The 23,504-nt window shown below is 39.6% G+C and overlaps 1 pseudogene; it reads right to left on the reverse strand.

Annotated features, from left to right (window-relative positions):
- Positions 1–21,767: 21,767 nt before the first annotated feature.
- LOC114024814 lies at positions 21,768–23,008 on the reverse strand (annotated as a pseudogene).
- Positions 23,009–23,504: the final 496 nt, after the last annotated feature.

The raw sequence follows: 23,504 nt of genomic DNA on the forward strand, positions 1-23,504 counted from the left end.
TCTAAAAATGAGGGTGTTGCTTCAAATATGCTTTCTTTGAGTTCAGATTTTCTGGCTCCTGCACGTATGTGTCTCTAGCTTAAAGAGAATAAACAGCATGTATACAAAAAAGAAAAATGAGGATGTTGGAGTGGTTGGCCTCTACAATCTCCTCTAGCTCTAAATCTATGATTCTCTGAGCCCCAACATTTCCGGCGTGTCAGCACCAAATGGAAACCACTCATCTGTTCAAAATACAGCGTGTTGCAATAACTCATCACTCCTATGATATTCTCCAGGGAGTTTGCTACTTAAAACAACAAAGCATGAAACACTCTGTAGGACTGCTGACCAGGCATATTTCATCTTCCCCTCAGCTATGTTCTGTCTGAGCAGCTCATTCAAGCTTTCCAGTTTCTGGCCAGCGGAGGATACATGGGCCACTGCCCTGTTGATGGTCATTGTCTCATCCTGAGTTAAATTGTCTCATCCTATGTTAAATAGCTAGTAAATGGCTAAATTTGAACCCAGGTCTTCCTGATTCCAGGTTCAGTGCTTTATCTACTCCTCTACTTAGCTATCTCAATTAAGCTATCTCTTAATCACAAAGATTAAAGAGGACTGAGAAAGGCATTTGGCAGATGGTAGAACTTTAGGGGAGACATGAAGGAAGATGGAGGAGCCAGGAGATAGAGATGAGGAAGGACCCAATACTATGACTCTTATTATGTAGATAAACCCCATTAATTTTGATATTCTATAATATTCATAAGCCATTTTTATGGGGCACATTCTCAAATTCTGCTTCAAGGTTGGTTGGTTTGTTTTCGTAAGCTCCCTAGTGGGTCTGTTACTGGTAAAAAAAAAAAGTCACATCCATTTTTAACTGTTGCTAAATAACGTCTAAATTCTGTCAACCATGTTGTTTTTATTAAAGATTAATAAAGATAAAACTAAATGACAATCTCAATGAGGGTTCTATCCTATTTTATAGCATTTGACCTTATTTGCAAAGAGCTTAGGAACTGTCTTACAGACTCACAGCATCACCTGGCAACTCGGTTGCAAGGCAGAGAAATTGCCGAATTGTAAGATTTGGGGGGGCGTAAGAGATCTTAGAGATCAGTCCCCTCATTTTATAGATAATATCATTTTGTCTAGAATTGATGCTTGAGTGAATATTAAAAACAAGGTTCTGGGTCATATCAGATTTCATTACCCTTTTCATATAGGTTTATACTGCATTAAAAAGTTTAACAGATAGCTTTATTTTACATGCAAGTATCAATAGAAGAATAGCAAGGCATCTTTTGGTCAGCTTGTCTTGAACTCATCAAGCTTTTGAGAGAGAAAAAAATGACATTTCTCAGCAGATTTATAAATTGCATACACTTCGAGATTTGGAAAGAAATACATTGCAGTCTTGGAATCTGTTGACAGGTGAAAGGAAGCCATGTATTTGGAAAACTATCTAAACCCAGAAGGCTTTCCAAAGCATTGCGAAGAATATTTTCATATTGCAATTTGGCACGGTAAAGTCCATTGAGCCTTTCCCCTCAATTTCCAACATCTTAACTAAACTCCTGGGAGATTATTACAGCATATGATGGTATTTCAATCATTTCTCCAAGCTCATATATCTGTTATTGGCCATATTAACAGCCCTTTTAATGAAGCTTGTTAGAAAAGTAGAAGAATATTTTTATATCCAACATTAGCATCACTGCGCTTTTTTATGATTTTTGCCTAAAACTATGAGGTTAACAATCCAAAAACCCACACTTAATTGACGGGGAGAGGAAGTACCGGTAGTGAATTCAACAAATACAATTCAATATTTATTAAGTACTTCTTATAAGCAAGGCACAGTGATAGGTTCTGGGATATTTAAAAGTAAGCAGAAAAATCAGCAGGGACACAATGAGGAAGAGGAGAGTTTAGTACAGAAGGTATTGTTGGGGAGGAAATAGTCACAACTGGGACAAACTTCAATTATGAAAGACCAAAGATTAAAAGGAAATAGAGAGAAAGGGTAAGGTTGAGAGATTTGGATCTGGAATAAGTGTAGAGAGGAAGAGCAAAGGAGTGGGATTAGATCACTCCAATTATAAATAAGTTGGGGTGATTTAATTTATTTTCTCCCACATTCTTTTTCTTTGTAAAGAAGAAGATAGAAGCAAAGTAAGGAAACACAACATTAAGACATTATGGGGGGGGGTGGAATCTAATAATCATTACCAGGAATGTGACTGGAATTAATATAATGGAAGAAGGTGGAAAAATAGATTAGAAAGCCAACAACATGTTGTTTGTGAGAAAACACTTGAAAAATGAAGATTCACAAAACACAAAAATGAGAGCTAGAGCAAAATCCATTATGTATCAGGTAAATCCAAAAAAGTAGATTTGGCAATCATAATTCCAAACAGGTAAACAGTAAAAATATACATAGTTTAAAAAGTATAGAAACAACATTATACGTAAAAGGACCCATAGGTAAGGAAGCAATATCAATATTAAACATATATGCACTGAATGACATAGCATGTAAGTATCTAAAGAAAAAGCTAATTGAACTCTGGGGAAAAATAGTAAAACAATCATTGATAGAGACGTGAATGTGTCTCTTTCAGACCTAGACAAAACTAATTAAAATATAAAGAAAGAAGATGAGAATTGGAATAGAATTTTGGAAAAGCTAGATAAGATAGCACTCTGTTGATTACTGATTCACAATCCATTAGCTTGTAAGCTCCTTGAGATCAGGGAATGTATCTTACTTTTCTTTGTCTCTTAGTGCATAGGGCATAGTAGGCACTTAATAAATGCTTATTAACTGACTAGCAATGTGAATTATAAGGAGTTTTATAACCATTACAATTTTATAAAAACTGATCATGTACTAGCATATAATTTCTCATATACAAATGCAGAAAAGCATAGATCTTTAAAAAAAATTATTTACTGACCAAAATGCAGCCAGTAAATAAACAATTAATAAGAATTTGTCAAGTTCTTATTATGTGCCAGGCATTGTGCTAAGCATGAGTGTACAAAGAAAGGCAAAAGCACAGTCCTTTCCCATAAAGAGCTCACATTCTAATGGGGGAGACAACATACAAAAAATTGTACATACAAGAGATATATAGCAATGAAAATTATAATCGGGGGGTTTAATAAAGGATTCAGACTTAAATAGAGACTAAGTAATATACTCTCAACAAATGACTGAGTCAAAGAACAAATCATAGAAACAAGGAATAATTATATCAAATAAAAAAGCAAATTAGATAAAAATATAATAAAACTTTTTTGATATAACCAAAGAAGTCATTAGGGTAAATTTATATTTTGAAATATATTCATCAAGAAAAGAAAAAGGAAGAGATCAATAGATTGAGCATGTCAATGACAAATTTCAAAAAGCAATGAATTTAAAATCCAAATAAAGACAAAATAAGAATTCTGGAAATAAAAAAAGAGTTAGATACATTAATGTACTATTGGTGGAGCTGTGAATTGGTTCAACCATTCTGGAAAACATTTTTAACTTATATGCACAAAAATCATCAAACTATACATATCCGCTGACCCAGCAATGCCATTACTAGGCAAATACCCCCAAAGAGGTTAAAAAAGAAAGATAAAGGACCCATATCTACAAAAAAAAAAATTATAGCAGTACTTTAGCAAAGAGCTGTAAAGTGGATGCTCATAAATTGAGAAATAGCTGAACATTATTATGAATATAAATAGAATATTGCACTGCCATAAAAATGATGCATGTGAAGAATTCAGAGAAATTTGAGAAGACTTGTATGAACTGGTGCAGAATGAAATGAGCAAAATCCAAAGAATATTTTACATGATGACCGCATACTATAAAGAACATAGCTTTGAAAGACATTAGAATTCTGATCAACTATGGCATCAGAAGATTCATGGCAAAGCATGCCTTCTGTCTCTTGGCAGATAAACGATGGACAATAGGTAAAGAATGAAACATACCATTTCAGATATGGTAAATGTGTTAAATTATTTACTTGACTATATTTATTTGTTAGAAAGGGCAGCTTCTATTTGAGAGTGAAAAGATAAGTTAGTAGGTAATGAAATAAATGTTATTTTTAAAGGAGGAAAAGGACAGTAAATGATTTTAAAATACAGAAAAGGAAACAGAAAAATAGAAAGTTTAGAAGTGAATATAAACAAACCAGGCAACTGTTCGCGAGGAAGGCAGGCTCAATTATCTCTGAACCTGGAAGGTCAGACTGCACTGGTCTAGAAAATTCTCTTCCCATTCTTTTCATATAAGTAGAGTTTTCTTAGCAACACATTTCCTTTTGGGGACGTAGTTTTTCTTTTAAATTCTTTGCACATTTCTTTCCAAGGAAAGAAAAATGGCTACACACTTTACATATTCAATTCTAGAATTATATTTGCTCGTGTTCTTTTTTAAAAAAAAGTTTTTATTGATTTGTTTTACATTATCATGCTTACCCCAACTCCATATCCCTCCTCCTTCCCCTCTCAGAAAATCATTCCACATAACAAAGAATATTTCTTTTTAAAATTTTTTTATTTATTTTTAGTTTTCAACCTTTGCTTTTATAAGATTTTGAATTCTAAATTTTCTCCCCTCCTTCCACTCCCTCCTCTACAAGACAGCATGCAATCTGATATAGGCTATACATGTATGATCACATTAAATGCATTTCCACGTTAGTCATGTTGTGAAAGAAGAATCAGAACAAAAGGGAAAAAGCATGGGAAACAAAAAACAACAAAAGAAGGAGAAAATAGTATGCCTCAATCTGAATTCAGACTCCATAGTTCTTTCTCTGGATGTGGATAGTATTTTCCATCATGAGTCTTTTGGAATCGTCTTGGATCATTGCATTGCTCAGAAGAGCTAAGTCTATCAAAGTTGGTCATCACACAATGTTGCTGTTACTGTGTATAGTGTTCTCCTGGTTCTGCTTACTTTACTCAGCATCAGTTCATGCAGGTCTTTCTAGGTTTTTCTCATCTGCCTGCTTACCTTTTCTTATGGAACAGTAGTATTCTATTATATTCATATACCACAACTTGTTCAGCCATTCCCCAATTGATGGGCATCCCCTCAGTTTCCAATTCTTTGCCACCACAAAAAGAGCTGCTATGAATATTTTTGTACATGTGGGTCCTTTTCCCTTTTTTATGATCTCACAAAGAGTATTTCTTAAAGACAAAAAAAGAAGAAAGGGGGGGAAGTCAATACAATTAATCAATACATTAATAAGTATGAAAATATATGCAATATGTAGTACCTGTGTACCCACCACCTCCAGAAAGGAGTAGGTTGGGGATGTCTTCTCCTGTCTCTTCATTCAAGTCCCACTTGATCTTTATAATTTTGTTGCATTTACTTTTGATTTTTTGGCATGCCATTCTTTTCATTTCTATTGTTGTAGCTACTATGTATATTGTTTTCTTGGCTCTACTTACTTCATTCTGTATCAGTTCATATAAATCTTTCTATCCTTCTGTGAATTTATCCCATTCATCATTTCTTACAGCACAGTAATATTCCACTATATTCATTTGCCTCAATTTGTTTAGCTATTCCCCAATTAATGGGTATCTACTGGGTATCACAAAAAAGTCCTGCTATATATATTTTGTGTATATGGGGACTTTTTGTTGTCATTGGCCTCCTTGGGGTATAAATGGCTCATGTTCCTTTAACTAGGAATACCTTGGTCTAGGATTCTTTGTTATATATACAAAGTCTACTATTTTTCCTTAATGTCTCAGGCCCCCACTGAGCTGTTACTGAACTAATTGTCTTTCATCTCTAGAAAGGGAAATCCACCAACTTTCTCTTATTGCATTTTTAGATCAGATTAATAAGTAAAGTACAACAAGCAGCTCAGGTTTATGCTATCCAACACATTTATAACAAATGTAACCATTTAGAGGAGGGAATAATACTCCCAAATCTTTAGTTGCCCTACTATTTTTTTTTTTTTTTTTTGGTTAGGCAATCAGGGTTAAGTGATTTGCCCAGAGTCACACAGCTAGTGAGTGTTATGTGTCTGAGACCAGATTTGAACTCAGGTCCTCCTTGACTCTAGGGCCGGTACTCTATCCACTGCACCACCTAGCTGCCCCTTTAGTTGCCCTTTTCAAATAGCCTGAGGATAGACAGAGAGACCAGAAAGTCAAAGTCTCTGCCATTTCAAGACCATGCCATGTCCACTCTGGCCATTCATTCTCCTTGGCTCCCTCCCCCAAGAACTCCTTGTTCTCTGCCTCTGGCACCTGGGCTCTGATTAGTGAGTTTTCACCTGATCTTTCCCAGAACCAGGCTTCTACCTCCCTTTCAGGTCATTTCCAGACCATGCCACTGTGTGAGTCTCCCCCTTCTTTCCAGTATCCCTTTAGGAAAAGCTTAGCCAAAAAGCTTAGTAATAAATGTTGATTGATAGGTATTGTCTTTCCCCACTAGAATGTAAGCTCCTTGAGATCAGGGACTGTCTTGCTGGCTTGTATTTATGTCTCCAGTACTCTAGTGTGTTGCCTGAAAAATAGTAAACACTTAATAAATGATTTTTTAAAAATTCATTCATTTAAATAATCTGTGGGGATATTTGGTTTCTCCCTGGAAAGAGGGAAAGGAAGAAGAGTATCTTTCTTCCTCATCTTGGTCAAGAAGCAGTACAGATTTTGCTAGAGTCATGATCTGCACTTGGGGGTCCTCACTGCCTCAGCTCAGTAGTCATCACATCTACTGGCTAGATCTCTGTTGGATGTCTCCCATGGTTCTACATTTGTATCTCTAGTTTGTGAAGGAACCTTTCACCTCTCTCAATTGTGAAGGGTTCTCTGGCATCTGCTTGTTCATAATGCCTTCCTGCTTCCTCTCCTCACAAGCTTCTTCTTTTTTTATTACATATAATTTTTATTGCGTCATGATCTCAAAAGGATGCATGTAATATTTCTGCCTTTCTGCATCGGATCGTGAGGTTTTTATGCCCCAGTACACTGTTAATTTTTGTGTATGTGCCATGTACCGCTGAGAAAAAAGTATATTCCCTTCTATCCTTATTCAGTTTTCTCCAGAGGTCTACCATATCTAACTTTTCTAAAATTCTATTTACCTCCTTAACTTCTTTCTTGTTTATTTTGTGGTTAGATTTATCTAGTTCAGAGAGGGGGAGGTTGAGGTCCCCCGCTAGTATAGTTTTGCTGTTTATTTCTTCCTATAACTCCCTGAACTTCTCCTCTAAGAATCTGGATGTTATACCACTTGGTGAACATATGTTTAGTAATGATATTACTTCATTGTCTGTGGTGCCTTTTAGCAGGATGTAGTTTCCTTCCTTATCCCTTTTAAAAAGATTTATTTTTACTTTTGCTTTATCTGAGATCAGGATTGCTACCCCTGCTTTTTTTTTTTTCCACTTCAGCTGAAGCATAATATATTCTACTCCAGCCTTTTACCTATGCCCTGTGTGTGTCCCTCTGTTTCAAAGGTGTTTCCTGTAAACAACATATTGTAGGATTATGGTTTTTAATCCATTCTGCTATCCATTTTCATTTTATGGGAGAGTTCATCCCATACACATTCAGTTATGATTACTATCTGTGTCTTTCTCTCCATCCTATTTCCCCCCTGTTTATGCCTTTCTTTCTCCTGTCTCCCTTTCCCTCCTCACTAGTGTTTTGCTTTTGACCACAGCCTCCTTCAGTCCCCCCTCTTATGAACCCATCCCTTTTCTTCCCCTTTACCCTTACTACTTCTTCCCTTCCTTCTATCTCCCCTCCCCTTTCTTTCCCCTTTTCCCTCCTACTGTCTGTAGGATAAGTTAGATTTCTATACCTAACTGATTATGTTATTTCCTCCTTGAGCCAAATCTGAATTCAAATAATGTTCATCTCCCTCCCTTCTTTCTTTCTAATGTAATAGGTTTTTGTGCCTTTTCCTGTAATGTAATTTACTCCTCCTTTCCTTTTCTCTCAGTACAATCCCTTAATTAGATTCAATTAATCCACTTACTTAGATCCATTTATCCCACTTAATTACAGTTTTTTAAATTATTACATCAAAGTCAACTTATACCCACCCACTCTATGTATGCCCATTTAAAATGGTGTAATAACAGTATAATTCTCAAGAGTTACAAATGTCATCTTCCCTTGTAGGGATGTAAACAGTTTGCCCTTATTAATAATATGTTGTTGTTTTTTTCTGTTCTGTTTACCTTTTTATAAGTCTCTCTTGAGTCTTGTATTTGAAGATCAAATTTTCTGTTGAGCTCTGGTCTTTTTATCAGGAAGATTTGGAAGTTCCCTATTTCATCAAATGTCCATCTCCTCCCCTGAAAGATAATGCTTATTTTCGCTGGGTAGTTGATCCTTGGTTGTAATCCAAGCTCCTTTGCCTTACAGAATATCATATTCCACACCTATGCAAGGTCCAGCATAATCCTGACTGTGGTTCCATGATATTTAAATTGTTTCTTTCTGGCTGCTTGCAGTATTTTCTCTTTGACCTGGTAATTTTGGAATTTGGCTACTATATTCCTCGGTGTTTTCAATTTGGGATCTCTTTCAGGAGGTGATCAGTGAATTCTTTCTATGGCTATTTTACCCTCTGGTTCTAGGACCTCAGGGCAGTTTTCCTTGATGATTTCCTGAAAGATGCTGTCCAGGCTCTTTTTTTCATTGTGGTTTTTAGGTGGACCAATAATTTTTAAATTGTCTCTCTTGGGTCTATTTTCCAGGTCAGTTGTTTCACCAATGAGACATTTTACGTTTTCATCTATTTTTTTCATTCTTTTGTTTCTGTTTGACTGATTCTTGCTCTCTCATAGAGTCATTAGCTTCCACTCGCCCAATTCTAATTTTTAACAAATTGTTTTCTTCTATTAGATTTTGCACCTCCTTTTCCATTTGGCCCATTTTATTTTTTAAGGAGTTCTTCTCCTCAGTGAGTTATTGTACTTCCTTTTCCATTTGCTTTTTAAGGAGTTGTTTGCTTCAATATATTTTTTTTTTCCAATTGGCAAATTGTATTTTTTAGGGACTTGTTTTCTTCAGTGTACTTTTTTTCCATTTGGCCAATTGTATTTTTTAAGGACTTGTTTTCTACAGTTAATTTTTGTCCTTCCTTTTCAAAGCTATTGACTCTTTCTTGCATACCTCTCATTTCTTTTCCCAATTTTTCTTCTACCGCTCTTATTTGACTTTTAAAATCCTTCTTGAGCTCTTCCAAGAAGGCTGTTTGGACTCCAGACCAGTTTGTACTCCCTTCTGAGGTTTTGGATGTGGGTTTATTGACAATGTTGTCCTCTTCAGAATTTCTGCCTTGATCTTTGCTGTCCCCATAATAAGAATCTATGGTCATTGTGCAGTTTTTTTTTTCTTTTTTGCTCATGATGTTTGCTTATTTCCTGACCTTTAAAAAAATTGATCTCTCCTGCTGCAGAGGGAGCACCGACCTGAGCTTCTTGTGCTGTGAGCCAGGGGCATGGTCACTGGCTTTGTGTTCTGGGGCCTCAAATGCTGGCAGTTGGAGGCTGCAGGGTTCGGGCAGCTTCCCTGGTGTTGGGCTGGAATCAGCCACATTGGAGCTCTGGGGGTAGGGATGGGGAGTCTGGCTCCTAAAGGATGCCTGCTCACCCAGGCCTTTCGCTCCTTTCTTTGGCTCCTTGTAGATGGATGTTTTGCAGCTGCAGGATGTTTCTCCGCCTGGAGCTTTCCCTCTTGGAGTTGTGCTTCCCAGTGTTTTGCTGAGGCACTGGGAGACTTGGCTGCTGGAGAACGCCTTGGCATAAGGTGGTTTTCCAAGCTGGTATCCACTGGTTGCCCTGACCATACTGAGGCACTCGGGGGTGCTGGTGTTGGTGCTTGCCTGCTCCCCTACCTAGGGTTCAGAATCTCCCCCTGATATGCTAAGGTTGGGCTTTCTGCTAACTTGGTGGGACGTCTCCTGTTCTCTACTGCTTCCTCTCCCGCAGAGCAAGAGGGGCCTTTCCCAGGATTCCTCCAAGCTTCCTGGGCTACAGGATTGTGCCACCCCATCCTTCTGCTGGTTCAGCTGTTCCAGAGTTTTTCCTGGGGCGATATTTCCTGGGCTTTCAGAGGTTATTAAGGGAGGATGAGAGCAACTTACTTCTTACTCCACCATCTTGGCTTCTGAAAGCCCACAAGCTTCTTCTAAGGCCAGGATCAGCAACACTCAGGATAATCTGTCCCCAGGGCTAATCTAAACCTGCTGGAGGTTGGAAAATGATGAGGGAAAGCCACCCATCAGCAGAAGGCTCTTTGGCTTCCATGTTCCAGGGCAAAGCTTGCATGGGTAGAGTTGAAAAAGTAGAGCTATACTTCTTAAATTTAATATATCTTTAAAAAAACCAACAATAGATGCAAAAGTTCACTGTTTCATATATAATAATTTTGTTCCCCTATTTTTGTAAAATAAAATGTTTGCATTTGTTGATGGTTAAGTTCCCAATAAAAAAAATAAAATATACATTACTTTGTGTAGATATGTTACTTTTTGGTATTTGTGTAAATACCTGGGCACATACACAACACAAAATCAATTTCTGCAGTGAGGGTACTAATAATCAGAAGGATCAAGGTGGACTTCTTGTAGGAGGTGGTACCTGAGCAGAGCTTTCAATGAAGCTAAGGATTATAAAAGGCAAAAATAAAGATGAAGTATATGCTAATCAGTCAATCAAGGAGCTTTTTCTAAGTGCCTATTATGCACCAGAACTGTGCCAGGCTACAGTGATACAAAGACAAAAGGCTTCCATTCTTTAGGGGAAACAAACAGGTACATCCATAGGTGTAACCACTAGGGTCCACACCAGGTTTAGGCTCCAGATCTGAGGGAGCAAATATAAAGACCTGAGGTTGTAGCAATCCTTTCATTGCATGCATAGTTATGAAACATATGGATGATTTTTGATGATGCCTCCAATCAGACAGAGAAAAACTCTCTTATAAATGGGCTAAGGGGCCAGTATCTCAGCCCTGTGTCAAGAAAGGTCACTCTTTCCTATGTGATTCCCAAACCTGTCCTAAGCTGTCAAGCCACAAACAAAAGGACACACACAAAAGAAAAAGACAGGGTCAGTCACAAGTATTCATGAGAAATAAGATGAAATTGGTCAGATGGCTTTAACAGAAAAAAAAACAACAAAGCAAAAGTGTAGAAATGGCTGCCAGTAACATCCATCTTAAGCAAGGCAGTGGAAAGGGAGAAGTGCCCCCAGTTCCTTCCTATCTGGTTTCCTCCTTCCTCTTGGCAGGCCAGCCACCTACACAAGTGCCTGAGATTAAAAAAAAAAAAAAAAGAGTGTGGGGGAGGAGAACCAGTCTCACACCTGGCTACTTTAGCTTTTGCCTCTCCGAGATCCTAAAGAAGGCATGGACTTGAGGAGAGGAACTACAAATGTCTCCATCAGTCTGGGGTGTGAGGAAAGAGAAGGGAAGCATTGCCACCCTGTTCTCTTGGTGTGTCTTATTCCACCCTCTCAAGAGACCCTTAAAGCTCCTGCTGTTGGGGAAACCTCCCCCCTTCAGGCCTGATCTCACATTAGCTTCTTTTCTTCCCAAGTGGAGAAGAAATACAACTGTTGGGGACTTTTATGACATAGGCTGCCTAGCAAGGCCACAAGCCCAAGCCACACCAGAAGGTCTATTACATAGGGATGTGTGTGTGTGTGTGTGTGTGTGTGTGTGTGCGTACACGTATATGATATAAAAGATATATAATGAGAGTAGAGGCTGGGCAGATCAGGAAAGTCTTAATAAAGAAGGTAGCACTTGAGTTAAGTCTTAATGGCACCTAGGGATTCTGAGAGGTAGAGAAGAGGTGGGAGAGCATACCAGAAATGGTGGACAGCCAGTGCACAGGCAGGAGGTGGAGTGTCGTGTATGGTGAACAGTGATAAGGTGAGTTGGGTCAGACCATAGGGTGTAAGAAGGAAAAGAATGTGTCTAGGAACCAGTGGTGCAACTCTAGCAGGTGACTGTAGGTGAGTGTCTGCAGCCAGATATAAAGTCCCCAACATGCATTGGGGACAAGCCTTTGGGAGCCATGGGATCTTCTAAAAAACAGCAGCTCCTTGCCTTCATCCTAGAAGGAAGGGGGAGCTAAAATCTCTCCGGAAATGAGAAGAGAGCAACGTGCTTATGAGAAGCCCGAGTTCCTCCACAGCATGACCAAGAAACAGAAATGGGAGGAGCTTCTGGGGATCAAGGCTGCTGCTGCTACACATGGAGGCTGAGGAAACAATAGATGTTTTTTTTTTTTTTTGTTTGCTGAATGACGTTGGCAGTGATTATCCTTGTCATTTCTCTTCCCACGCCCCCCCCCCCCCAGGGAAAGTTAGTATCTATTCCAGAGCTACTCTCTGTTCCTTTATTTATCCTATTTTTGACATTGCTGTTCACCTAACCTCCAGGAGCTGATATTAAGATAAAACTGTGATTAATTCAAGGCATTATTGATCCATATGTATTTCATTTACTCAAGGGCAGCTAAGAGAGAAGTTACATAGAGTCTGTGAAGGGAGCCCGCCTTTTCACTGGGAAGTTTCCCTAGCTAGGGGTGCAAAATCAACCTAAGATATTTTACTGAAAAAGAATAATATAATTCCTGCAAAGCAAGAAAATGATGAGACCATATGATCTGAATCATTATAGATTCCCCTGGGCGAAGAAAGAGCTCAGCTTGGGAGGTACCTTAAGTAGAAATTTCCAGTCACTTCGCTGGACCTTAATGGCCTCAGGCAAATCTCTTTCCTATTGTACCATTTCCAGAGCTGATTCAAGAGTCCCCCAAAAGGTGTTGACTAAAAGAAAGTCCCATCTTCTGGGATGCCTGAAGGGAGGAGCTGGGAAAGAATGGATCCTCTCACAGGAGGGTGCCTCTCCTCCCTCCTAAGGAGTGGTTAGCTTTCTGGCTAAACCAAGCCACTCACCCCACCCCACCCCCAACCACTGGGAAAGCGCCATATAGAGCGCTTGCTGTTCTGATCTCATGATGCTCATCTCCCATTTCTTGTCTCTGCACTAGCTGCCCATTCTGCCTGGAATGCACTCCCTCCTCACTGCTGCCTTTGGGCATCCCTGGTTTCCTTCAAGGCTCGGCTCCAAAAACACATCTTACAGGAAGCCTTGGTATTCATTGTGCAGATATTCTGTACATATTGGGTCTCCCCTAATAAAATGTAGCTCTTTTGTATCCCCAGAGCTTAACATTGTGTCTGTCACAAAATAGACTCTTAATGTATGTTTGTTGATTGCCAGAAAAGTAATGGTGAACAGCCTTAAATGACACAGGAGTTAATTTTTTATTCTTGAAGTAATAGGGAGGCACTGGAGGTTACTCAGGAGGGTGGTGCCATGGTCAGAGCTTTACACCTTGTAATTACAGAAATACAATGGCTGGGGAGTTTAGTGACATAGGCTCCCTAGCAAGGCCACAAGGCCAAGCTGCACCAGAAGGTCTATTATGTAAGTGTGTGTGTGTGTGTGTGTGTGTGTGTGTGTGTGTGTGTGTGTTAGCAAAATCAGTTTGATAGTTGTGTGAAGCACAGATTGGAAAGGAAAAGAGAGAAGGGGGAGGGGAGGGAAGGAGAGGGGAAGGGAGGAGAGGAGAGGAGAGGAGAGGAGAGGGAAGAAAAGGAGAGGAGAAGAAAGAGGGGAAGGGAGAAGAGGGAAGGAGAGGAGAGGGGAAAGAAGGGAACGGTGGGGGGAATGAGAGGAAAGGGGAAGGGAGAGGGGAGGAGAGGAGAAGAAAAGAAAGGAGAGGAAAGGAGAGGAAAGGGGAGGAGAGGAAAGAGAGAGGGAGGGGAGGGAAGAAAAGAAGAGGGGAGAGGAGGAGAGGACAGGAGAGGAGAAGAGAAGAAAGGAGAAGAGAGAAGAGGGATTTGAGGAAGGGAAGCCAATTAGGGAACATTTATAACAGTCTAAGTGAGAGGTGATGAGAACCTGAACCAGGCTCCTAGGTGTGAATGGAGGGATACAGATGAATGAAGAGATGCTATGAAGGGAGAACCAACAAGATGTGGCAGCGTGGGGTGAGAACAAGGAGTTGAGAATGATGAGGTTACGAAACTGGCGACAAGAAGAACAGTAGCACCCGCTACAAAAATGGGAAAGTACAGGAGAGTTTAAGGAGAAAGAGAATGAGATCTGTTTTGGACATGCCTACAGGGCCTCAAGTCCCGGATTCTCACTGCCTACTGGCTGCACTTATTTTGGCCTTTGGCTTCTCTCCCATCCCCCCTGTGCTGGTGCCCCCTCCCCCACCCAGGCAGCTTTCTTTTGTGTGTTCTCTTCTCCTTCTGGATTGTAAGCTTCCTGAGGGCAGGGACTGTCATTCTTTCATACTTGGATTCCTAGCACCTGGGACAGTACTCGACACGTAGTAGGCACTTAATGAATGTTTATTGACTATCAAGTTTAAAATGTCCAAAGGGCGGTTGATGCAGAATGAGCACTCAGGAGAGAGATAGGGCTGAACGTATAGATCTGGGAATCTCTACATAAAAATTATCGTGAAATCCACGTAAGCTTATGAGGTCACCAACTAAAAGTGTAGAGAGAGAAGAAAAGAAGACCTAGAGGTACACTCACAGGTAAGATGCATGATGACCCCACAAAGGAGACTGAGAAAGGATGGTCAGGCAGGTAGGAAAGCCAAGAGAGAGCTGTGATGAAAACCTAGAGAGGGAACCCATAACCCAGAGAGAAAGAAGGGTGGTCAATAATGTTAAATGCCAAAGAGGGCTCAAGAAGAATGAGAACTGAGAGAAGGTGATTCGACTTGACAATTAAGAGATAATTAGTAACTTTGGAGAAGTAATTTCCATTAAGTGATGAGGTAGGAAGCTAGACCTCAAAGGTTCATGTTTGAGTGGGAGGAGAGGAAAGGGAGACTGAGGCTATGACTGTAAACAGCTTTCTCTGGGAGTATGGTTGAGGAAGAGGGGAAAGTAGAGGATGATAACTTGACGGGATGGTAGGGTCTAGGAAGGTTTTTTTCCCCCAGGATGGTGGTGACTTGTATATGTTTGTAAGCATTAGGGAAGGAACCAACATATAGAGAGAGATTGTAAATTAGAGAAAAGGGCATGGAGGACAAACTGTGCAAAAACACAGAAACGGGAGATGTGATGTGTACTAGGGACAGCAAGGAGGTCAAATTAAGTAGAATTTGTGATGCCTGGAAAGGTCGGCAGGAGCCAAACCAGGAAGGGCTTCAAAAGCAAAAAGAGGAGTTATTCTAGAGGGTGCAGGCAGCCACTAGATGATCTTGAGCAGGGGAGTGATGTAGTCAAACCAGATGGAGAACAGAATGGAGGCTATTGCAATTGTCCAGTATTTTCAGCCGCGCCGGCTCACTAATCGTGGATAGTCCCCAAAGCTCCGTCTTGAGCCCATGTGTTCCTTTACGTAGCTTTGCTTGGTGATTTCATCAGCTCCCATGATTTAAATGTCATTGCTATGCCCACGATCGTTCGATCTATTGAATCAGCCCTAACCTCTCTCCTGACTTAAATTCAACATATTCCGAAGTGGCCTTGTAACCTTTCTCCCCAATGTCTCTCTTCTTCCTGATTCCCAATTGCTGTGGAGGGTCCACCACTCTGCCACTCACCAGGGAAACCAAGGATTCCCAACCAGGCTCCCAACCTCGGTGCCTTTCTGGATTCTTCAGTCTCTTTCATTTCTTCTATCCAATACAATACCAAGTCTCGTTAATTCTGCCTTTCCAACATCTCTCCCATATGCTCTCTTCTCTCCCAAAACCCTGCCACCACCATCCTGGTGTAGACCCTCATGACCTCGTGCATAGATTAGTGCAATGGCCTGCCAACAGGTAGGTCTGCCTGCCCCAAGTCTCTTCCTGCTCCTCTCCATCCTCCACTTAGCTGCCAAAGTGATCTGAAAGCACAGATTCAATAAACTCCAATGGCTCCCTACTATGTGAAGATGAAATAGAAAATCTTCTGTTTGGTTTTTAATACCCTTTAAAACTTATCTTCTCCCTAACTTTTCCAGTCTTCTTACATCTCTCTCATCTCCAAAATCAAGTGAAAATGTTGCACAATCAGTCAACAAATATTTATTAAGCACTTACTATGTACTAGGCACTGTGCTAAGTGCTGGGGATACAAAGAAAATGGAGTGAACTCTCTCTGGAGGTCTTCAAGCAAGGAATGGATAACTACTCACCTGGTATGTTGTGGGGGGCATTCTTTTTTTAGACACAATTTGGATGAGATGCTGCTGAGCTCCCATACAATGCGGATATAGGCCTTGACACCCTAATGCTTAATACCTTTCAATCATGTCACCCTTCCTCTCTATATCAAGCCATCCTTGGATGTAGCTTGGAAATGAGATGTAAACATGGGGTCCATAGGCCACAGGCAAACTGAACCAGATTAAAATGTTTTTCCTAACTGATTTTAATGTGATGTATTAATATCAAAAAATATATATGTAAACCTGTTTGGTTTTCTAAATCAATATGTAGTTCACTTATGGACTTGAGGCACCCCCATCCCTCATTCCTATTTGAGTTTGACACCAATTGTTTCCAAGGATCTTGTCAAATTTTTTGTGGAATTTCTCTGCTGCTGTAACCTCTACAATAGATGTTGGTATATGCAGTGGCTTTAAATGCATACTATATGAAACATTTAATCGATAATTATATCTAAAGCAATTCATAACAGATGTTCATATAGAATCTATAAACTTAAAAAACTAATAAATTGTCACTCAATAGTCTACAAACCTAAAAAAAGATGAGGGTACTGTCCTATCACCAGCACTTAGAACACTGGCTAACACATAGTAGGTGCTTAATAAATATTTATTGATTAATTGATTGGTTGATCTTGTCCCTTTTGGTATTCGTATCTATTGTTTCAGCTAACACTCTAGTAACTCCCTGACAATGGCAGGCTTTTATACACCATGTTAATTATTTACAGCCCCTTATGAGGATATGGATTAATAAATATATTATTACAATTATTATTATTATGTAGGAACAGAATAATCAGCAAAAACAATTTACTAATTTTCTGATCATTTTTGGATGTGAGCTTATTAAAATATTATTAATATTTTTAATATTATTACTGCTTTATTATACTAATTTCCCTATAAATGTGTGACTTTAAAAGTTTTCTTTTCTTCAGTCTACTTTTATTCAAGGAACAATTTTTAAAAATAGGAAATTCCATCGTAAATTTTAAATTGAAAGGCAACGTGAAAATATACTTATATGTTATTGGCATGGAAATAACACTTGACAGGGAGTCAAGAGGCCTGGTTTCCAATCCCAGTTCTGAATAACTGTGTGATCTTAGGCCAATCACAGCTTTCATTATTTAGTTTCCTCATTACTACCAAGAGGGGATTTAACTATACCCTCTCTAAGCTGCCCTTCTGTCCCTAAAGTTTCTTTTTTTTTTTTTGGTTAGGCAATGGGGCTAAGTGACTTGCCCAGGGTCACAAAGCTAGTCAGTATTATGTGTCTGAGCCCGGATTTGAACTCAGGTCCTCCTGAATCCAAGGTTGATGCTCTATCCACTGTGCCACCTAGCTGCCCCTTGGCCCTAACATTTCTAGGAACCTTTCTTAGAACATATCTATTCCATTATACATGCAACTGTCACAACGAAGTGTTACGGCTTGATTATTGTCTTATATAGCATCTCCAATTCAATGTTTATTCAAAGACAATTTTTAAAAAAAAATTGCCCCTGCTTGCTTGTATGTACAACAATTTGTTGACCCCCTAGGAGATACAAAAATTAAATAAGATATGATCATCTGGCATCAGCAGGGAAACATGATAACTATGAATACATGTAATCTTATTATGTGAAAAGGACTGGGGGGGGAGGTTGGGGGGGAATGAAAAAATTTCCAGAATATTTGAATTAGCCATTCAAATCCAATAGTAAGTGACCATTCCAGCCCACACTGAGCTCTTCTCTCTTCCTCTGAATTCTGATAGCACTTTTAATCCATGACACTCATTTATCCATAACACTCACTTTAAAATTGCAATTTACATTGTTATTTAAATGTTTCATGAACCAGTGTCCTACTTCCCCAATCCAACTGCAGATTTGTTAAGGTCAAGCCTGGGTCTGAGATTTTCTTTGTTTTCCTCTCTAATGCTTAGCATGATGGTAGGCATAGAATACACTCTCAATAAGTACTTGTTGAGTGAATGAGTAATTCTCCATGAAAAGAGAATTAACTGTGCAGGGCATTTTAATTTACATATGTATTCAGTGAGTAGGTAGTAAATATCCTATGGAACAATTATTCACTTGGCTAACTTTTTTATAAGGACCATGTGAAGGAATTAAAAGCACAAAGACCACGTGTTAAATGTTCCTTGAAGTGACTATTAGCATTCTTCAGACTATTACTTTATTACAGTCTGTCATAGCAGAGACCCTGGGTTTGGAGACACAAGGCCTGTGATTTACAAGCTATTATGATGTGGATCAAATCACTTCATGGCTCTGCACCTCAGTTTTCTCAGCTAGAAAATGGAGAGAATAATACTCACACGACCTACCTCTTTGATTCAATTCACCAGGCATTTATTAAGTACCTACTGCATGCTAGGCAGAGGGAATACAAAGACAAAATGAAAAGCCATTCTTGTCCCCAAGGAGCTTACATTTAACTGAGGACATATGTACACAGATAAGTAAACACAAGATCATTTTAGGAGGTTGAGAGCACCATCCACTGGGGAATCAAGAAATAGTAATAATAGCTAACATTTATAGAGTACTTTAAGGTTTACTAGGTGGCTCAGTGGATAGAGTACTAGGCCTGGGATCAACAAGACCAGAGTTCAAATCCTGCCTTGGACACTTCCTACCTGTGTGACCCTGGGCAAGTCACTTAAATGCTCTCAGTCTCAGTTTCCTTAACTGTAAAATAGGGATTAATAATAGCACCTACCTCCCAAGGTTGTTCAAATGAGATAATATATTAAGTACTTTGTAAACCTTAAAGTGCTATGTAAATGCTAGGTATTATTTATTATTATTATTATTATTATCTCAATTGATTTCCACAACCCTTAGAAGTGTGTCCTAATATCAACCTCATTTTATAGAAAAGGGAACTGAGGCTTCCTAGAAGAGATGGCACATGATCTCAACCCTGGCCATATTATTTGACTTTTCCCAAACCTTCCATCACTCCCCATTACCTATAGGACCCAGGCAAAACTCCTCAGACTGGAATTCACTACCCTCCCCAAATCTGGTCTTAGGTCACATCCTAAATCTGGACTTCCAACTAATCAAATGCACAGAATCTCAGAGTAGGAAGGGCATGGGGGGAGGTCTCTTGAGGAACAAATGACAAAGTACATAAGGCATTTTGGAACTATGAATTGCTATAGAAATATTAGCTATTATATTTGCATTATATTGGTTTTATATATATATATATATATCTCAATAATTTTAATGAAATTCAAACAGAAAATGTGATCCAATATATAAACTTTAGCATGATGGTTTTCAGGATTATCAAATGAAATCAAGATATATGCCAGATGATGGCAATTTTAATGATAGCTAACACTTTACTGTTAAAAATCAACATCTTTATATTTGCTGCACTCATGAAATTGTCCTCTCCCAAGGTCCTCCTCTGAGGTGACCTTGGGATGCTGCAGCAACGCTGGTGTCTGCACACTCTGGCAGGTCCTCCCAAGCTGTGTAGGTTTGGTCATTAGAGGATGAAACATGGAAAGAATCATCACCAGCGTGTCCATAATATGACTTTTTTTTTTGGCCATTGCAATGTTCCAAGCCTATCCAGGGAACTAAGTGGTGCCATGTAAAGCTCCTCCCTCCCAGGGCTGTCATAAGCCTCAAGGCTTAGCAAACCTTGAAGCGCTCTGTACTCAGTAACTCTTCTTACTAAGCCATTGGGTGGTTGGGCCCTGCATTGGTGAAGAGAAGACCTGCTCTGATAGATGCAAATTCCCTCAAAGCCATGGAGCATGATGATAATTTAATAAACCACTTTTCTTCATGAATTTTACTTAGCCCAACCCATCTCCTGCTCATGGCTTTATTATAAACATTCTGCCATTCTCACTCCATATCTTCTATACTCAGTGTTAGGCATAATATAAAGGCAGACAATGTCATAGACGGTTAGAAAATAGAATAAATGTTCATAGTGTACAGAATTCTGCAGATGAAAATGTTGACTTAGCGTGTGGTAAAGTACGAATTACATACCATAGCACGAGTACCTCTCAGAATGTAAACTCCTGCCACTGACACAGATCAATAACTCTTCCATGACTTAGTCTCAGTCACTGGGAAACTAAATAATTTGACCATCATCACACAGTTAACATGTACCCAAGGCAGGACTCGAACCCAGGTCTTCTTCCAAACACAATGCCATACTGCCTCTCACCCTTTTCCATAGAAGAGTTTAAATTATTGTCTCTGAAATCAGGTGATTTTTAAGCGTACAAACACACTACATGGTTTTTTTTTAAAGCTCAAGTTTATGCTTAATTTGACATCTTGTGTCTTTGCCTTCTCTCTCACAAATTTCCACACTACCATGCTCCCGCTCTTGCTCCATCTTCCAAAAGGGAGTACCAGAGGCTCCCCCTGGGAGGAGCTAAATCTCTTACCTCTGCGCTCCCTGGCTCCTTCTACCCTCATCTTCACCCTGCCATTTTCCACCCTGCTGCTACGGGTATATTCTTCCCCAGTGCTTCCACCTTTTCCAATCACCGCTCTCATTGCCTCTGAAAACGGTGTATTTGTAGCTGTCTATCTTGTTCCCCTCGCCATCTCTGAGGCTTCCCAGACCAGCTAATTTGCCATTACATTGTTGTCTCTCCCATTAGAATATGAGCAATTAAGGTATGGAACATCCTCATCACGCATTTGTATTTTTAGGGCTCAGTGCAATTCTTGGTACCCAGTAAGTGTTTAATAAATGCTTTTCATTCTTTAAAAAACACACATGTGTTGATTATAGGTGCCTCAGTTGCCTCAAATGTAAAATGAAGGGGTTGGGCTGTATGAACTCTGAGGTTATCTTCCATTTTTATCCCCATGATCCTGTAATCCCACGTACAGAGGCATGTATAGCGTTTCACTGCCATGGCAAGAATATATCACATGAAGGGTGTTCTTTAAGTCACTTCCCCAACCTAAAACTAACCAGAGGGGGGGACCTGCCTTGCACCTTTGTCCCTTTAAACCTTTGTTCTGTTTATTGCTGGCTTCTCCCTTGCTTTTCTCATTACAGACCCAAGAGATTAGCTTTCTTCATTTGACACACAGAGCTGCCAAACAGGGCACAGGTCTGACCTTGAAGCAATTCTCTAAAATTAAGGAATCAAAAGTCAGGGAGTCAAAAGATTTCATATTAACTGATGCCATCCTGGAAGGCTTGAGAATAGTCCTAGACCAAGAGAATAATGACAACCAGAAGTTAGCTGCATTTGCCAGCAGAGAACTGAATGACAGAAAAAACTCATTACCCCATATTGGACTTGGAATCAGTCAATCAGTCAAGGAACATTTAATCAAGTTCTTACTCTACCAAACATTGTGTTAAGCACTGGAGATTCTTAGATTTTGGAGTTCTTGAAGCTGGAGTTTTTGACTTTGAAATTCAAAGAGTTTATTAATGGAGAGCAAAGTTGCAAATGTGGACTGACAACAATCCACTGACATATTCTAAAACCAGAAGAACCATATCACATATATCCAGAATTTGGTTGCCAAATATATTCCAAATGACAATATACTGTGAGAGATCAAAAACTGATTTTGAAAGAAACTGGACCATAGCCCAGACACCATTATACCTTAACCCTTTAATGATCCAAGGATCAATATCTAGGCCTATTATAAACCCAACCAGTCAAATAACTAAGAAAGGAGTTCTGAGCATTACGTTCTACTGAAATTCTTTATCATCCTTTACCTTTCTGAAGAAAGACGGACTGTCATATCCTTTTAACTATCTTGCCTCTTATAAGTAATTGATCACACCCAAGCATTTTTTATTTGCCAGATCAAGGGATGAGTCTCCCTTGATATTCTGGGCATGAAAATGAGCTTCAGCATCTAGAAGATGAATGACTAAGTTATTTCCTGCTATTATTGAAGAGTGTAGCACAGTGTCTTTTGATATTTATCGCCAATATTAACCGAAACACTAAACATTAAAAACAATCAAGTTGGATCCATACTATGTGTCCTGCAGGCTGTCCACATTAAAGGGTCCATCATATCGACATTCGGTCCTTTTGCTATCAGATGAGCATCAATAAAATATATCCAAACTAGGGAGTCAGGTGAATATAGCTACATCTTTCCCTGTCAATTAATGAAGGATCTATACCATACTTTATAAGTTGTAGGACCATTGGTAAATGGCCTTATCTTGTGACACAGTGGAGTACAGTTGAATTTAGGTCTCCTCCTAGTTAATACACAATTTTGTTGTTGTTGTTCAATCGTGTCTGACTCTTTGTGACCCCAAAGACCATACTGTCCATGGGATTTTTTTTGGCAAGGACAATGGAGTGATTTGTCATTTCCTTCTCCAGTGGGTTAAGGCAAACAGAGGTTAAGTGACTTGCCCAGGGACACAGAGCTAGTAAATATCTGAGGCTGGATTTGAACTTAGGTCTTCCTGAATCCAGGCCCAACATTCTATCCACTGAGCAACCCAGCTGCCTCCTGATCCACAACAGCACCCTGCGACATGTAATATTTCACTAGGTCAGTTCTGTTATTGATGTCAGTGCAATGGAGAAGCATGTCTTTGCTGATAACCTGCATCAACCAAATCTCTACAGCATTCATATATTCCACATTGTACAGCTTTGACTATGTCCCATGTAGCTTTTGCTTCCAAGAGGTTCACCATATTCATGGTTAAAACGGCTTTGAGGCTGCTTCTTTCCCATACTTATCTGGGTTGTCCACCATCTTGATTTCCTTGAAATCCTTTCCCCCATTGACCTATTCTTTGTGTGTATGTGTGTGTGTGTGTTGGGTTTGAGGCTGGATTTGAACTCAGGTCCTCCTGACTTCAGGGCCGGTGCTCTATCTACTGTGCCACCCAGCTGTCCCCCCAATTGACCTATTCTTATCAATGCCAAATTAGAGGCTGTACGCCAGAGATGAGCAACAATGCTAACCAACTATAAGGTCGACATATACTACCGACTGAGGAAGAATAATGTGGTTGCAGAGACCTGTTTCAAAGGCCACACAGCACCAAGCTTATAGCACTACCCAAGGGAAGAGTGGTGGCCAGCTATGACACCAAGGGAGTTGGACTATGGCTAAGTAGAAGGATAGCTGAGAGTTTGATATTTCCACCAGCAGCATGCATGAACCTTCCTTCACTGAACCAGCCTCCCCTGCCTCAGTCATCCATAGATGATCAATGGTAAGAGC

Source organism: Vombatus ursinus, unplaced genomic scaffold (assembly GCF_900497805.2).
Source record: "Vombatus ursinus unplaced genomic scaffold, bare-nosed wombat genome assembly UNPS02014825.1, whole genome shotgun sequence".
Classification (NCBI taxonomy): Eukaryota; Metazoa; Chordata; class Mammalia; order Diprotodontia; family Vombatidae; genus Vombatus; species Vombatus ursinus.